The following is a 16,215-nucleotide window of genomic DNA, read 5'->3' on the forward strand; positions in this document are numbered from 1 at the left end:
TACTTACATTAATATGGACTCATAGATATTCATTTTATAGTTTCAATTATAATCCAACATGGGCTATTTTGCTGCTTAAATTATTACCTGCTTTGACTACTGGGAGCTCTCTCAGCTGTCTCCACTGTCCCTTTGAAGTACCCTCATTCTTTTCTTTCTTTCTCATTAAAGATTTATTTGTTTTCAAGGTCAGAGGTATAAGAGAGAGAGTGTTCAAGAATATGATCTTCGATCCACTGGCTCACTCCCCAGATGGCTGCAAAGGCCAACACAGGGCCAGCTGAAGCTAGGAGTTTTATCAGAGTCTCCCACATTGAGGACACAGGCCCAAACACCTGTGGGCCACCTTCCCTTGCTTTTCCCAGGCACATTAGCAAGAAGCTGGATTGGAAGTAGAGCAGCTGGGACACAAACCAGCGCCCATTTGGGAAGCAGGCACTGCTGGTGACAGCTTTACCTGCTACACCACAACACTGGCCTCCCTCATTATTTTCTTTAGTGGATATATCCTTACTTCTTCGTTCTTTAAGCTGCTATAGTCTTCTATTGTCTTTTCATATTCTTCTAACTGGGCATTTTTCTAAGGAGAACACATTTCTTTAATGGAGAGCAGAATTAGAAACCAAGATACTTGTGCTGAGTATGTTTGTTAGTAATGTGGTATTATTGTTTCTAGGCCCCCTCAGGAGCCCAAGGCAGGAAATATGTGCACACAAATCCACGTGCACACTGAAATACAGCTATAAAAACGTATACCCACACCGCTGTATCTGTATTAGCTACGTAAGAATCTTGACAGTCCACCTCCAAAGCAGCTTCACAAGGTCCAACCCAGTCTCCTGCCTTGCTTTATGACAGTCGCTCTACAACAATAACCCGGTGGTGCCTATCTTCTGCCAGCCACTGCCTTGTATTGTCCATCTCCACGTACACATTCGTGATTTCAGAAGTGTTACCTTACATTACTATAAGAAGTCACTTTACCAGTTATAGCTGAATAATTACGTTCAGTACCTTTTGTCTTTAGCCTTACAGTCTCCATGAATTCCCCCAATTACTTGTCACTTTTTAGAAAAGTTAAATAAAAACTATATACCCCCTTCAGCAAGGTAGTTTTATGCATTAAAATATAGTTAGATTCTTTCATCATCCTGCAATCCCAACTGATATTTTAGTGCATACATTAAGGTTCACTCTTTGTGTGATATAGTTCTAGAAATACTGAAAAATACCTTAGTGCTATGCATGTACCCAACAGTTCAGTATGGTACAGAGTAGTGTCACTGCTCCAAAAAGTTCTCATTTCATCTGTGCCATTCTCCTCTCTCCCTAAACCCCTGGAAACAGCTGATCAATTTTTCAACTCTACATTTTTGTCTTTTCCAAAATTCACACAGTTGAAACAACACAGTTTATACCTCTCCAAACTAAAACTTCTCAACTAGCAACATACATTTAATACCCCCACGTCTTTTTGTGACTGGATAGGTCATTTATTCCTTGATACTTTTCTATTATATATATATATTTACCACTTCATTTATCCCTCTTTAAAGATATCCTGGTAATCTCCATTCTTTGCTGAACTGTTGTTTAATGCTTTTTCCTTAGGATTTTACAAGTAAAATAAGGAGATTAAAAATTATCAATGCTGAGTTTTTCCATTTACCCCTATTAAGACTATGATTGAGAAACTTGCTATAATGTTCTACTTAAAACTATCTTGCAGTACCTGTAAAAGGTCTATTTGGGAAAGAGAGATAAAAAAAGAGCAAGATACACTGCTTATTTCAAAGATATATTAATAATAAACTTAGCTATTTCTATGTTTTTCCTTATATAAAAGAAATCATTGGAATGCTTCATTCCTTTTCCAAATTCCTAAAATAATAGTTTTCAAGAATGTTGATTTCAAATTATATTGTGGATATTAGGAATAAACATGAGAAATAACCAGTAATTGTTGTTTCTAGCATTTTACCAAGTACTGGAAGCTTCTGTTTCACTCTCCTAAGTGTCCCCCTGCACAAATGGAGACCCATGGGACACACCACTTTTCAGACTCAATGCCAGAGAGTTTGTGACCGAGTATTCCTCTTGTCAATTTCTCTGTGCCTTTTACCCTTCAGTTGCTACACTTTAAGTTGGATTGTATTTAATTCAACACTCCATTTTCATAAGTACTGTGTCAGATTATAGTATGATAATATACTTTCTACTATAAAGTTTTTGACATTTTATTCATATGTTAATAATTATGTAATGTACATTTTTTTGAAATTTGAGGTGAACAGGTTGTGCATTTTATAAATATGTTAATACAGATATCAATATTAAAAATTTTAAAGGGGCATACATAAAAAAGGTTCATATCTCAAAATGAAATTTAAAATATATATAGAAGTCCATATGGTTGGTAAATGTTCAGATGAGCATATCCCAATAAATGTCCTATTTCTGAAATGTCCTTTATAATTCTTAGCTTAGGTGTTAAGAAAGCAACTATATTCTTTAGGGGCCAAAAACTGTAATATGGAAACCTGTATGATAAGCAAATGCTAGAACTGGCTTTTATCCTGGAGTTATCATCTGATAGCTGTTGACCTAGATTCTAGAATATAATGACCAAAGTGATTGGGGAACAGGAAGCAAAACCTGGAACATCAGCAAATAGGTTAAATTTGAAACTACCTTTGAAACCCCATATAAACCCCACAAAGGGCAATACCCCCTAGAAATAAACTGGGCAAAATAAATTTATTGATTAACTGTGATGAGGCCAGCGTTGTTCCATAGCAGGTTAAGCCACCACCTGCAATGCTGGCATCCCACATAGCACCAATTACAATCCTAGTGGCTCCACTTTAGATCTAGCTTCCTGCTAATATGCCTTGGAAAGCAGCAGATGCCTCCAGGTACCTGGCCACATATCCTCACCTGGGAGACCCAGAACAAACTCCTTGGTCCTGGCTTTAGCCTAGCCCAACCCTGGCCACTGTGGCCATTTGGTAAGTGAACCAAAAAATTAAAAGATGGAAATCTCTCCCCTCTCTCTAACTCTTCCTTTCAAAAAAAAATCTTTAAAAAAATTAATTCTGATAAGGAAGACAATGAAAGAAGAATTATTTTTCAAAGTTTCTGCTATGAACTTTCTTTTCTTAAAAATTTTATTTATTTGGAGGGAGGGAGAGAGAGAGAGAGAGAAAGAGAGAAAGAGAGAGACAGAGACACCCTTTGGTTCACTCCCCAAATGGCCACAAGAGCCAGAGCTGCACTGATCCTAAGTCAGGAGCCAGGAGCTTCTTCTGAGTCTCCCACATGTGTGCAGGGGTCCAGGGCCTTGGGCCATCTTCTACTGCTTTCCCAGACCACAGCAGAGAGCTGGATAGGAAGCAGAGCAGCTGGGACTCAAACCAGTGCCCATATGGGAAACCAGCACTGCAGGCCGTGGCTTTACCTGCTATGCCACAGTGCCATGAACTTCTAATCACATTTCAGCATCTAACCAAACTGGCAACTATAACACCACCTCTATGGTTCAAAATACTCAATTTGAAATTCTCTTTCTACTGATTCCACATAGGCGTTATCACTATTGTGTGTTCCCAGAAACAAAGTGGTCAGAGATGGAAGATACAGAAATTTAACAAAAATACAGAAAGAGAGAGGGGACAAGAGAGAAGTTTTATACAGAAATAGTGGCTAGAACTTTCCTTAATTGATGGATGATATGATTTACCTTTAAAAGAAGCCAAATGAACACCGGGAAAGAAAAATCAATTTAAAATGTCTACAGTGAGACAAATGGAGGTGAGGCTGTAGAACTTACAAAAGGAAGTAGAGAAAAAAAAATACTCCATACAAAGGGCTCACACTTAACAATGACTTCTCAACATCAACAGAGCCAGAAGACAATGGAATGAAAAAGCCACTTGCTGTTGATAAAGAGATATACTCTGATACCACTATTTATTTATAAGTGAGAACAGATATTAAGATGTTTTCAAACACAAACTGCTTATAAATAAATGCATAAGATGGATATTCCCTACAGCAGCACATTAAATCTCTACTTCAAGAATAAAGAAATTACCCAAGAAGCAAGGCCTACAATGCAAGGAAAGACTTGAGCAATCATAGAAATTAGAAAGTATGTAAATCTAAATAAAGGCCAACCTAATAACGATGCTGTATTTGTGGTATGAAAATTTATAACTATGCATAAAATTCAAGATGTGTGCTGTGAAACAGAGGTTAAGCCATGGCTTATGACTCCTGCATCCCTTATGGAAGAGCCAAGCCAAGTCTCTCCAACATTTCCAGTCAAGTTCCCTGCAGGTGCACCTGGGAAGGCAGAGGATAATGGCCCAAATATATGAGACCCTGCCACCCACATAAGTAACCCAAATGCAGTTCCTGGCTCCTGGCTTTGGCCTAGCCCAGCCCCAGCTGTTGAGGCCATCTGAGGAGTCAATCAGCAGATGAAGATCACTGTCTGTCTCTTTGCTTTTCAAATAAATAAAATTTTAACTGTATGTATAAATATCTACATATATATGTATTTATCCACGCACATAGGAACACAAGAAAATAAAAGCATTTAAGTTAGGAGTAGGGCCACTGAAGATAAAGATTATAAAGATACTGTTTAACTTGAGACTTTGGTATATTTAACCCAGATGTTTTTATTGTGCATGTTTAACACCAAAAACAGAGAGATTGACTATCTGTAAGAATAGTACTGAGGGAGCGGATAAGGCGGGTCAAGAGCCGGGGGCTCTGAGGGGCGTATCCGGTAGGCCAAGGAGGGGTGGGAAGGAGCCGGGCAGGGTTGCGGGACAGGGCGCTAGATCGCGAGGCAACCGGGGCCAGCTGGGCCCCCGGCGCCCCAGATCGAGGAGGCGCCCTCGGCCAAGGAGATGACCCTAGACGAGGTGATCCAGGCGGAGGAGGTGACCGGGACCGAGGAAATGGCGGCAGCCGGGCTCAGCGTGACCGTCACCCACAGCAATGAGAAGCATGACCTTCATGTCACCCCTCAGCAGGGCAGCAGCGAACCAGAACCAATTGTCCAAGACCTGGCCCAGGTTGTTGAAGAGGCCATAGGGGTTCCACTGCCTTTCCAGAAACTCATATTTAAGGGAAAATCTCTGAAGGAAATGGAGACACCATTGTCAGTACTTGGAATACAAAACGGTTGCCGGGTCATGTGAATTGGGGAAAAGAACTGTCCAGAGGAAGAGGTTGAACTAAAGAAGTTGAAGGATTTGGAGAAGTCTGTGGAGAAGATAGCCAGCCAACTAGAAGAGTTCAATAAAGAACTTCGTGGAATCCAACAGGGTTTTCTGGCCAGGATTTGCAAGCTGAAGCTCTCAGCAAACTTGATAGGAGAGTAAAAGCCACAATTGAGCATTTTATGAAGATTTCGAAGGAAATTGACACCCTGATCCTACCAGAAAATTTCAAAGACAGTAGACTGAAAAAGAAGGGTTTGGTGAAGAAGATCCAGGCATTCCTAGCTGAGTGTGACACAGTGGAGCAGAACATTGCCAGGAAACTGAGAGGATCCAGTCTACAAACTTGGCCTTGGCTGAGTGATGTGCCCTGAAGAGGAGCTGTGCTACCCGGAAGAACAGTGCCACCAGCTTCTCTGGAATGGAAGTGGCCTGATTTTCCCCCGGGCTGCCAGGGGCAATTGGCCAGTTGCCAATTTTCCTCCCCCTACGCCAGTTCTCAGTGAAAAAGTGTCTTCGCAGTCTTAAGTCAGAGCTCCTGTCTGTTTTCCCCTGTGTCTTTGAGTGGCTGTGCTGTCCAGCAGCCCACCTTTTCTGAAAAAGGCATTCTCTGCCCAACTTTCCCAGCTCTGGTGACTTCTGGGTGCTTTCTATGGGCTGGGGAGAGCTCCCGGTTTATAGGCTCTCCTGGCCTTCAGGTACACAAGAGCTTTCTTGCCCAGGTGATCCCATAGTCTCACAGATGGAAAAGCAGAATCACCAGAAGGTTGTAGCCACTCAGGAATGCTGACAATGGCATGGAATGGGTGTTCACCACACAGGCAGTCCCGGTGTCCCTCACGCCTGGCTGGGTTGTTGGTTTACAGACCCTGCGCAGCCCCAGGCCATGACGTCAGGCCCATTCCTGGCTGAGACTTGTGATGGATGGATTTCCTCGTCCCCACGCAGCAGGTCAGAATCCGGTGCTGACTGAGTCTCTGCTTGAAACAAGGCCAAAGCCGTGGCTTAGGAAGGGCTGAGGCGGGGAGCCAGGGAGTAAAGCAGGCGGTGAGACCAGCACCGACCAGAAGCTTCTCAGGAGTGACATGTGCTTCCTTCAAAGGCGTCTGGGCCCTGTGCCCTCATGAGTGCTATTATTTCCCTCAAGGTTGTTCTTGTCCGTTTTGTAGATCCTCCCTCTCCCCGTTGCTATTAAAAAGTTTGTATGTCCACCATCAAAAAAAAAAAAAAAAGAATAGTACAGAGGAAGAAAATGGAATAATAAAAGCCAAAAGTGTTAATAAAAAATCAACTTAGAAAAATCAGGACAAATATATAGTAGAAAATACTCAACTAAACCTATAATCTCAGTAAAAATGAAGGCAATAAATCCTTCAGATCAAAGAAATTATCAGACTGGATTATAAAGAGGTCAGCGATTAACAGACATATGCATAAAACACACAAAGTTTAGATCGAAGTGTAGAAAGTGATGTAGCAGTCAGATAAAATAAAATGGGTGTGGCTATTACTGGTTTTGGGGAAAACAGAGTTTAATGGAAATCTTTGCTAGTAATAAATAGTGACTAAATTTCAATACAATGCAAAGAGAGAAAAATACCCAATGTGTATGCCATGATGTAACAGCCTCAATATAGTTACAGCATAAATAAGCATATCCAGAATTTAATGGGAAGGAACAAAACTAAGAAAAGTTATTAAGATGTTTCACCTTAATATTAGAATAGCATGCAAAAGTCAATCTTATTCCTATCATTCATTTTCTTAAATATCATTCATTCTCTTAAATATTATATGCTAGCGTTGTGGGTGATATTTCAGTAAATAACACAAGTAATAATCTCTGTCTTCAAGAAGGCTATATCCTATGAAAAGGACGAAAAATAACTAGATAAATAAGTATGATAATTGATAAGATTTTAACAAGTAAAAAAAGGCACTAGTAACAATGACAACAAAAGGTCATGCTAATATAGGAAGAAATCCAACATTTACATTATTTCACTGAAAAATATTATTCAAATATTATTAACAATTGGAAAGTACATGCAAATAAAATGTTTTAATATACAACATATACACTGGATTTTTATACAATAGAATGCACTATATGCATCAACAAATATAACCATAAAAGTCACCACACAACATGGCTCCATTCATAAAATTTAAAAACAAATTAAGCAATAAATTGCTAATGATATATCCTATGAGGTGAAAATGCACAGAAATCTACTACATTCACATAGGATGACCAAAATCCAAAAATCTGACAGCACCAATTACACGTAAGAACACAGTGTGACAAGAGTGAGAATATGGAAATGATTCAGCCCTGTTAGAGGAATATTTGGCAATTTCTTATAGATGAATATAGTGTTACAGTTTAATCTAGCTTGGGTGCTACTAGGTATTACCCAACCGATGTGAAAACTTATGTCCACACAGAAGCTGTACTCGTAAAAATCTCTACTAACACTTTTATTTACTATCACATACACCAGATAAAACTGAGAATTCGGCCGGTGCTGTAGCTTAACAGGCTAATCCTCCGCCTTGCGGTGCCGGCACCCCAGGTTCTAGTCCCAGTTGGGGCGCCGGATTCTATCCTGGTTGCCCCTCTTCCAGGCCAGCTCTCTGCTATGGCCCGGAAATGCAGTGGAGGATGGCCCAAGTCCTTGGGCCCTGCACCCGCATGGGAGACCAAGAGAATCAGCACGATGTGCCGGCTGCAGCGGCCATTGGAGGGTGAACCAACGGCAAAAAGGAAGACCTTCCTCTCTGTCTCTCTCTCTCTCACTATCCACTCTGCCTGCCAAAAAAAATAAATAGGCCGGCGCCGTGACTCAACAGGCTAATCCTCCGCCTTGTGGAGCCGGCACACCGGGTTCTAGTCCCAGTCGGGGCACCGATCCTGTCCCGGTTGCCCCTCTTCCAGGCCAGCTCTCTGCTGTGGCCAGGGAGTGCAGTGGAGGATGGCCCAAGTGTTTGGGCTCTGCACCCCATGGGAGACCAGGATAAGCACCTGGCTCCTGCCATCGGAACAGCGCGGTGCGCCGGCCGCAGCGCGCTACCGTGGCGGCCATTAGAGGGTGAACCAATGGCAAAGGAAGACCTTTCTCTCTGTCTCTCTCTCTCTCTCTGTCCACTCTGCCTGTCAAAAAAAAATAAATAAATAAATAAAAAACCTGAGAATTCTAAAAAGAGTTCAGATGAAAACACAGTAATTATTCATAAACAATACTCTGCACTTTGTCAAGGTAATATGATCAGTTTACTAACAAGGATTCTATTATCTGTATATAAATTTTTAATTACTTCTAATTCAAATATGTATTATAAAATGACCTGTCACTATAACTTTTTAGAGTTCTGACAATGAGGTTATAATAAGATATCTTTCATTATATTTTAAGTAACATTTTCTCTGTATCTCCAATTATAAACAGAATCAGGGGTTAACGCCTAACCTCTCCACTATAATACAGTGCATAATGGAAACACTATAACTCTACCTAAGCAAGAAAATCTTCCTTATTACAGAAAACAATATGTTTCCATATGGTATATATGATCAATAATGAATCTTACACTTTTCTGTTTGAGACAAAATGTTTCAAGTGTGTTAGCTGCTATATAGCATCTAACATTATGTTTGAGAATTAAATGATACGTAACATCTCTAAAATGTAGAAAGCAAACTGCAAATGTATACATCATTTATACATGTAATTAATGCATAAATTATTAAAATAGCAATCATTAGAAATGATTAATATATCATTGGAAACACAACTTCATGTTATCAAGTAACAAAATATCAAACTAAATTTTTCACATTATTTGGATATCATGATATCTATCAATAGGGAATTGATAGATTTATATAAATAGCTAATATAGATCTTGTAAAGAAAATGTGATATGTATGTACAAGCCCTGAAAGCTTCTAAAATATATTTTTATTGAAATGACAAGTCTCAGATGTATGTGAGTTTTAAAGACTATGCCCATACATGTATATGTAAAACAATGTCGGCACCATGTCTGTCCATGTTTACAGAGACTAGGTAGACTTGTGGGGTGAGGAGAATGTATGAGAGGTTATGAATAGAAATACGTCCTCATTTTTACAATAAGCTTACACAAAGGCTAATGATCTTTAAAACGTAAACTAGATATAATACAATTATGATCAATATTCACAATTGGGGTACAAGAAAAGGACTTGTATTTCTTAGAACGTGCCGTAACAGTGGTGCCGATTGGTACAGCCAACAAATAACAACAGAGGATTCCAAGGAATGAACAGCTCAGAAGTGGGGATTGGAGCTGTCCATTTGTGGAGAGAGATTAAGGTGAGATGGGCTAACTACCAGCTGGTTCAAGTGCTGACCTTTTAGTTTTTGTCATTTCAGTGTCTATATAGGAAGCCAAACAGAAATAGTAAGATAATTTAGGTATCTTGTTTGGCTTTAGAATATCTACATATTCTGAATACAATCATTTATAAATCAACCAAATTATTTGGGGATAAAGAGATGGATAGAAAGGGTGATTAAGATCACAGATCAGGTGCTACGGATAGTTCGTTCACTGAGTTCCAAGCTGTGAGCTTACATTATACTCCAGAAAGACACAATTAAAGGCTGCTTTATTTGCCCAATGGGCCCAGAACAACAGGAACTCTAAGATGCTAAGGAAATAACAGAAGTAGAATCGCAAGAAATATGATTATAATTCACCTGAGTAGTATGGTGGGAACCATGAGCTCCCATGGAAACACCTGTCAGGAACATCTTTAAATCCTGGCTTCTGTCTGTCCCAAGACTATCCTATCAGTAAGAACAGTAGTGATCATGAGTAGCATAGCATTCTATTAGGTTCAATGTTAGACTACAAGGAAAAAAATACATTTCACACTTTTAATATAGTTGGAATAAGGAATACATGATATAGAAAAAGACTATGTGAATAATAATCCAACACAGTAAGTGCTTAGCATAATGAGTTTTTCTGGAAACAGAGATAAAACAGAACTTAAAACACTCTTGGATGTTAGGGAAAGTTAACAGTGGGCAGGTGTCAAAAGTAAGTGATGAGTAACTGTTGAGTAAGCAATCCCATAAACAATCCAGAGATGTAAGAGCAAGTGACACTCTGTGAACAACTATAGGATATTGTGGTTACACAGTAAGCCGGGGGGAGGGAAGAGGTAAATAAAATGGCATCTGGGTATGAGAGAGTGTCAACTCCATACTGTGAAATGCAGGCCTCTTAAGTACAGATAACCACAGACAAGGAGGTCAAACAAGACCCTGCATATCATCTGTGCTCTCACAGGAGAAAATTACATGGAGATTGTTTGAGCAACAGAGTGGGGAGGCATGAGAATGAGGTGGACAGGAGGAAGATGGAGAAGGAATTGCCCACATGGGGAAAAGGGGAAGAGAACAAACACACACTGAGCTTGCTTATACACCGGAGACTGTGCTAGGCTTGGTTTACCTGTGCCACCGAACCATGAAAGCAGATAAAACACTCATTTTCTGACGAAGCAGGGCTGACAAGCACAATGCAGCAAGTTAACTGTTGGCTGCTTCACTCAACTCATTTAAGTGACTTCTGCCACTAAGGGATGGGGAATATTTCATTACACAGCAATATACTGTAAACTACATTTCATGGTGTCTTCAAGTTATGATTCTCAGGGAATGGTTTAGAAAAACAAACTAAAAGAGCTCAACTTCTCTAATTAAGATAATAGAGAATTAAAAATATATATGAAGGTAACAAATTTCATGTATTTTAAGAACCTGATAATTCCCACCCTACCCTCCCTATCTCCCTAGAGAGAATTTTATAGGTGAGGAAAGTACAGCGACAAAGAGGAAGAAAGTGCCTTTGATCAGAGTTGTGGAGGATGTGAATGTAGCAGAGGTTAACTCATATCAGAGAAAACTATCAATGAGAAAGCCAAACTCTAAACTGAATTGGCTCGCAAGAATATAGAGACTGAGAAGTCCCACCATAGCTCACCTGCAAGCTGGAGGACCAGGACAACTAGTGGTAACATTCAACCAGTCTTGACATCCTGAGAACAAGGGGAGATGCTGGTACATGTCTCAGAACCCAATGTCTCAACAACATAGAGCTCTGAGATCCAACGTCAAGAGAAGATGGATTTCCCAGCTCCAGAGGAGGGAGGGAGGTACTGGCCTCTCCTCTGCCTTTTGTTCTGTAGGGTCCTAACAGAAGGACTGGGTGTTGCCTGACCATACTGCCTGTCTCTTCTAGAAGTACCCTCAAAGACACATCCGGTTATGTTTCACAAGCTATCTGGTCATCCCCTAGCCAACTGAGGCATTGAAGTGAGAGAAATACAAGAACAAAGTTCCAGCCAAAGGTGACCAGGAGGAATTTAATGTTCTTGAGACTTGAGACATTTTAAGGGTAGTAGGAAAGAATTCCCATTAAATGTAATCCAAGCCATTGTCACACCATCAAAGTGGATGACTACAAACAATATTAGGGTTTCCATAGGTCAGACAACAGTTAATGCCCAGTTCATTTACCAAACAGTATACAGTAGCAGATGTCTGTTGGCAGGCAGGGCCTCTGGGTAACACCAACCCCAACTTGTACTTTTCCTTTTAACTTAGAGCAGAAAATTTCCAGAACAAAAGTCTATCCTAAACCATCTACTCTCACTACAAATCCTCTCAAATGTCACCTAGCACTTTGGGATAAATGTTTCAACTGCTGCTGCTTTTCCCTAGGATGGCACTGAAGGAGAACAAGGAAGCTCCTTCCCCTCTGAAAGCCACCGCCAAAGCAAAGACTTGGAAAGACAAGAAGGCAGTGCCTAAAAGCGTCCACAGCCACACACAAAGACCAACCACATGTTACCTACATTCCTGCAGCCCAAGACACTACACCTCTGGCAACAGCCCAGATAGCCTTTGCAGAGAGCCCCCAGGAGAAACAAGCTTGACCACTATGCCACCATCAAGCTCCCTGAACACTGAGTCTGCTGTGAAGACACAAGACAACACACAGCTGCTCGTTACGGATGTCAAGGCCAAGAAGCATGGGATCAAGCAAGCTGTGGAGAAACTCTCTGGCACTGATGTAGCCAAAGCCAACACCCTGATCAGGCCTGATGGGGGGAAGGCGGCCTAGGTCCAACTGGCAACTGATGATGATGCTTTGGATGTGGCCAACAAAACCGGGACCATCTGAACTGAGTCCAGCTGGCTAATTCTAAACAGACATTTTTTCAGCATTTAAAAAAGAATTACATGTCTATTTGTGCTAACATTACTATAAATATAATTATCTGGAACTAACTGATCCTCTATATTGTTTTTAAAACTTCAGGGTCAATTTCAAGATATATGTATCAGTGATTAATGGAAAGTCACCAAAATGCTTCAAATTTCTGAGAAGGATAGATATAAGATTATTCAGGTATCTCATTTAAAAATCTTTTCTCTAATAATACATTTCTGAGCAAAAGGTTAACCTGAAAATTCAATAAAAAGAACACTTTATTTTCTTAGTGGCAGTGCTAGTATAATTAATAATGCATCATTTTATTGCACCCAATATAAGCACATTAATTTCCAATCTCATTATAATGTTTCATCAGGTGTAAACACATTAGGCAGCTTTTATATGCTACAGAATCAACTATGAAAAATAATTTAGATATTCTGGTAAGTAATCCTAAGAAAGCTTATGAAAAGTCAAAATCTAATTTCTGAAAGAAGTCAACAGGAGATACAATTCCTAATAGACTTTTTCTTTTCAATAGATTGCCCATATCTAATATGTTATAAAATTATCCATAGCTGTTCTTTATACATATGCATTTTTAATACCATCTGACTTAGGGAAGATAAACTATTCAAAGGGGAAATGCAAATTCTCTAATAAGAAATGGTATACTGCTGGACTTAATTATCTGATATGCTCATCTTTTTAACTAGATTTTTGCAATATTGTATTGTTCACCCAAAATCAGATCAATACCTCACTGAAAAGGCAGCCACACACAGAGAAAAATCTGTATTGTTTTATAAGAAAAGACGAATTAGCATAGTAAATGTAGGCTAGTGATCTCATTTACAGATTTGGACTCTAAACCATGAACATTTCAATATTCCATTGAGAAGAACAAAAGATAATTTTACCCAAAATAGAAAACATCCCACCTAGAGAAAGATGACAGATAATGTAATATAATCCAACTATTTTTACTTTGATGATAAGATCCTTAGCACATAAACATAAACCGGATTTTGCTCAAAAATAAGATCCACCAAATATTGGGTGACTTGAAATCTAATGCTGTATTTGAAGTGGAAATACCAATTATATATGCATTGAATTGCCTTCTCTTTTGCATTGCTTGATGGGAGGATTTAGTGTAGTAATGTATTCAGGAGCACTTTGAGCTCAAAGTGGGAAAGCATTAAGGGAAAATTATTATTAGTATCTTTCGGGAAAGAAAATGTGTGTGCTCTGATACAATGAATAAGGCAAATAAACAATTCAGAACAGCTCTTCACTGACTTTCACTCAATGGCTACAGATTTTATGATGAAAACTTGTTGCACAATAAAAGATATTTACAGAAAGAAGTTCATGATTAATGATTTTTTTCACAAGTTTTAGTATTTTGTAGACAAAGGAGATGAATGAAAGCTAAACTGTAATGCAATTAACTGAGCAGATTATTGTATCTAAGTCTCTGTGTCTCCACCTGTCCCATGGTATGTAGTAGAAACAGCTATTTCAAATACAAAATTTACATAAAACACTAAGCTGTTTGAAATAATTACACAAAATGCAACTACAATACCACTGGAAAATGTACAATGTCTTTAAGCCTTAATAAAAAAAGCTAAAAATCTTTATACACAAAAGTTACAAAATATAACTTAGGCATACAAAATGAAAAAGATAAATTTTCTTTGATATATCCATGAAATGCAATTATATTCACTATGTATAAAATACATGTAATACAAGTAAGATGCAATTATGTTAAACCCAGGAATTATTTTTCTGAAATTCTCTGCATTAACAACATTGATCAAGATCTCCTCTCTCTCTCTATTTATTAAAGGAGGTAAGCATACGGAGGGGGCTCAGAAAAAAATCAGAAGAAATCATTATGAAGATATAAAATGTTTCCTGAGGGAACAGTGGAACTAGATGGTATTATATAGTTTGAGATGATTTAGCCAAGAACTGGTATTATATAGTTTGAGATGAATTATCCAAGAAAGAATGAGATTAGGCTTTTAACTTCATTAGACTTTGAACTGAACCAGATGATTTCTTCAGATCCAATTCCCTTTTTCTCTGATCTAAAATGCTATTTCTTCTAAAATAATCATAAAGATAGCTATAAACACAAATGTAGATTGCTCAGTAGGAAGTAAACCATTTCAAACATTAGCATTAAGAATATTAACTGTGGATTGGGCTGTGTGGCACAGCAGGTTAAGCTATATCCTGGGATGCTAACATCCCATATTGGAATTCCAGGTTCCAGTGCCTGCTACTCTTTTTTTTTTTTAAGATTTATTTTATTTATTTGAAAGACAGAATTACAGAGAAAGGTAGAGACAGAGAGAGAGAGGCAGGCCTTCCATCCACTGGTTCACCCCCAAAGGCCGGAGCTGAGCTGATCCAAAGCCAGGGGCAGGAAGTTCTTCCAGGTCTGCCATGCGGGTGCAGGGACCCAAGGACTTGGGCCGTCTTCTACTACTTCCCTAGGCCATAGCAGAGAGCTGGATCATAAGACGAGCAGCCAGGTGCCCATATGGGATGTTGGCGCTTCACGCTAGGGCTTTAATATGCTGCACCACAGCGCCAGCCCTTCTAATGTACTTGGAAGCAGTACTGAGAACCTGCCCCCAACATGCAGAGCCAGATGGAATTCTTGACTGCAAGGTTTGGCCTGGTCGTGATCCTCTGGGGAGTGAGACACAAGAAGATGTCTCTTTTCTCTCTTCTAAACAAATGAATATTTTCAAAAGAAAACGTTCACTGTTACAGATATAAATGCAATTCTAAATTCTGGGTTCAGAATCACACAGATCAATGGCCTTGTAATTTTTTTGAAGATTTATTTGAAAGGCAGAGTTAGAGAGTTAGAGTTAGAGAGAATTAGAAAGATCTTCCATCCTCTGGTTCACTCCCTAAATGGCTGCAATGGCCAAGGTTGGGCTAATCTGATGCCTGGAGCTTCTTGCAGATCTACCATGTGGGTGCAGGGGCCCAGGAACTTGGATCATCTTCTTCTGCTTTCCCAGGCACATTAGCAGGGAGTGGAATCAAAAGTAGAATATCCTGGACTCCAGTGGGCACTCATACGGGATGCAGGGGTCACAGGTTGTGGCTTAATCTGCTATGGCACAATGCCAGCCCCCAACCTGGTGATTCCTTTTTAAAAAGATTTTATATATTTCTTTAAGAGGTAGTTATGCACAGAGAGGGAGAAGCAGAGAGAGAGGTCTCCCATCTACTGGTTCATACCCCAAATGGCCACAACAGCCAGAGCTGAGCCTATCCAAAGCCAAGAGCAAGGAGCTTCTTCCTGGTCTCCCATGCAGGGGCTCAAGCACATGGGCCAACTTCTACTGCTTTCCTAGGCCATAACACAAAGTTGGATTGGAAGAGGAGCAGGCAGGACATGAACCAGCAGCACCGCAGGCAGAAACTTAGCCTATCATCCCCAAACTGTAATTTAAAAAAAAAAAAAAAAAAAAAAAAAAGGCCGGCGCCGTGGCTCAACAGGCTAATCCTCCGCCTTGCGGCGCCGGCACACCGGGTTCTAGTCCCGGTTGGGGCACCGATCCTGTCCCGGTTGCCCCTCTTCCAGGCCAGCTCTCTGCTGTGGCTAGGGAGTGCAGTGGAGGATGGCCCAAGTGCTTGGGCTCTGCACCCCATGGGAGACCAGGAGAAG

The 16,215-nt window shown here is 39.9% G+C and overlaps 1 protein-coding gene and 1 pseudogene across 1 annotated transcript in view; one reads left to right on the forward strand and one right to left on the reverse strand.

Annotated features, from left to right (window-relative positions):
• The window catches only part of ZNF804B (zinc finger protein 804B), a 504,210-nt gene that overhangs the window by 369,572 nt on the left and 118,423 nt on the right, over positions 1-16,215 (reverse strand). The window lies entirely within an intron of this gene.
• On the forward strand, positions 4,917-5,676 carry LOC133749548 (BAG family molecular chaperone regulator 1-like; annotated as a pseudogene).

The sequence above is a fragment of the Lepus europaeus genome, chromosome 20, assembly GCF_033115175.1.
Source record: "Lepus europaeus isolate LE1 chromosome 20, mLepTim1.pri, whole genome shotgun sequence".
In the NCBI taxonomy this organism is placed as follows: domain Eukaryota; kingdom Metazoa; phylum Chordata; class Mammalia; order Lagomorpha; family Leporidae; genus Lepus; species Lepus europaeus.